Raw genomic sequence first — 2,811 nt, 5'->3', positions numbered from 1 at the left:
GGGAGGCTGAGGCAGGAGAATCACTTCAACCCGGGAGGCGGAGGCTGCAGTGAGCCCAGATCACGCCACTGACTTCAGCCTGGGCGACAGAGCGAAACCCCGTCTAAAAAAAAATAAAATAAAATAACAGAAGGCAGTCTCGTACTGGGAAGGTACTTCCTGACATCAGGGACAAAGCAGAGAGGGAACCAATCCAGAAAAAGGATTATTGTCCAGGTCTTCTTGTACAACCGAAAGACAGGTGGCTGGTGTTTATCTTTTCCCTTCAAGGCTTGAGGGTTAGCAGCTGCATAGATAAGGGCAGTGCTGATCATAAACCCAACTGTATTTGCACAAAATATTAGCCTATCCCTTCCTGACTTAAATCCTGGTGCTTGCTTCTCTTCCTTACTGATAAATGTCCTTTGCAGCATTTGTTTTTCCAGAATAGGTCACTTGCATATGCATCAAAAACCTGTTCAGGCAGACACCCTTTCTTCTCAATCATTTCCTTAATGGTGTCTAGGAACTCATTTGCTCCCTCTTGGTCAGCAGAAGCTGCTTCTCCTGTTATATTGACATATTTTAAACCAAACCTTTCCAAATTTATCAAACCATCCTTTACTGGCATAAAATTGTTTAGCTTTAGATGCTTCACCTTCCTTTTGCTTCAAGTTGTCATATAATGACTTTGCTTGTTCTCAAATCATATTAGAATATATAAGTATGTTTTCTTCTTTTTTCTTTTTCTTTTTGAGATGGAGTCTCACTCTGTCGCCCAGGCTGGAGTGCAGTGGTGTGATCTCGGCTCACTGCAACCTTCAACTCCCTGCTTCAATCAATTCCCCCCTGCCTCGGCCTCCCGAGTAGCTGGGATTACAGGCGTGTGCCACTACGCCTGGCTAATTTTTTTGTATTTTTAGTAGAAATGGGGTTTCGCCATGTTGGCCAGGCTGGTCTCAAACTCTTGACTTAAGGCAGTCCGACCACCTCTGCCTCCAAAAGTGTTGGGATTACAGACGTGAGCCACCGCACTAGCCAGGTATGTTTTTCTTACAGCAATCCTGTACCCACATAAAAGCTGCATTGTGTTTTGTTGTTTTGTTTTGTTTTTTTTGAGACAGAGTCTTGCTCTGTCACCCAGGCTGGGGTGCAGTGGCATGATCTCAGCTCTCTGCAACCTCTGCCTCCTGGGTTCAAGCGATACTTCTGCGTCAGTCTCCCGAGTAGCTGGGATTACAGTGTGCACCACCACGCCCAGCTAATTTTTGTATTTTCAGTAGAGACAGGGTTTCACCATGTTGGCCAGGCTGGTCTCAAACTCCTGACCTCAGGTGATCTGCCCACTCCCAAAATGCTGGGATTACAGGTGTGAGTCACTGCACCCGGCCAAAAGCTGCATTTTCAATATGAGATAAAAAGATATTTCAGGGCCAGGCATGGTGGCTCACGCCTGTAATCCCAGCATTTTGGGAGGCCAAGGTAGGAGTATTGCTTGAGCCTAGTAGTTTGAGACCAGCCTAGGCAAAATCGTGAGACCTCATCTCTACAAAAATTAAAAAATAAAAATAAACTATAAAAAAGGTATTTCACAAAAAGCGCAAGGTTTTTGTGCCTGCTGGTGTGGCTGTGGTCATGGTTGCACAATTTTTAAAAATTTTACAATGGGCCTTACAATGGATTCATTTATCTTGAAATGGTAGGCAACCACAGCTGCAGATCTATAGTACATAACAAGGAATTCAACTTTTTCTTGTAATGTCACGACTTTTCTCTGCTTCTTGAGAGCACTTCCAGCATCGCTAGTGGCACTTTGTACTGGTCCCCTGATGTTGTTCAAGGCTTATGGTATTGCACTGAATATGGTGAAAACACTCAAGAACCTCAAGAGATCACTTTTTATTGTGATACACAGTTTACTGAAGAGAGGAACTGCTCTGATGATTAGCATCACAGTTTTAAGCAGATACTGGCAACACTTGACTCACTAAAACAGGAGGCAGTTACAAAATTGCAGTAGTACAGTACGTACTAGTTTATAGAGTTATGTTTTTTTTGTGGGGGGGCTTTCACATTTGTTGATTTTTATTGGCGATCTCTTTTTCAATACAATTTATGCCCTCATCCCCATTTCCAGTCTGATTATACAAGTGCTAAGTGGCAGAAAGGTCTGGAATAAATACATTAAAAAAAAAAATAAGAGGCAAAGCTGTGAAACTAAGTTGCATGCAACAGGTTCTATGAAGGTGGGGGAAGTGTGTGAGAAATAAAACAGAGTAAGACAATGTAATTGGAAAGTTTTAGCTAAAGTTCTTTTCAGTCATCTTTGTCTTTTACTCCATGTTTCAGGATGCTTGTGAACTCAATGTAATTGAAATTCCCCTTTTTGTCAATAGGTGCTTCTCTGCACAGCTCATCCACCTCCTCATCTGTAAACTGATCCCCCATGGTTATCAGCAGCTCTCTCAGGTAATCTTCCTGAATGGTGCCTGTTCTTCATCAAAGCAAGCAAAAGCATTTCTGATGACATCTTCAGGATCTGTGCCATTTAACTTCTCACCAAACATGGTGAGGAACATGGTGAAATTAATGGGCCCTGGTGCCTCATTCATCATAGCATCAAGGTATGCATCAGTGGGATTCTTCCCTAGAGAAGTAATCTAACATATCATGCAAATCTTCCTTGTTGATGAAACCATCTCTGTTCTGATCAGTCGTGAAGGCCTCTTTGAACTCCCGAATCTGTGACTGGTCAAACATGGCAAACACATTGGATGTCGCGCACTGAAGGCGCTTCTTGGTGGTCTTGGTCTATGCCTTTTTGCTCGACAT

The 2,811-nt window shown here is 43.0% G+C and overlaps 1 pseudogene; it reads right to left on the bottom strand.

The window, feature by feature from the left end:
* Window positions 1–2,042: 2,042 nt before the first annotated feature.
* On the bottom strand, window positions 2,043–2,811 carry LOC105511071 (annotated as a pseudogene).

The sequence above is a fragment of the Colobus angolensis genome, unplaced genomic scaffold (genome assembly GCF_000951035.1).
Source record: "Colobus angolensis palliatus isolate OR3802 unplaced genomic scaffold, Cang.pa_1.0 Scaffold199, whole genome shotgun sequence".
Lineage (NCBI taxonomy): Eukaryota > Metazoa > Chordata > Mammalia > Primates > Cercopithecidae > Colobus > Colobus angolensis.
This window is presented reverse-complemented; position numbering and strand designations above follow the sequence as displayed.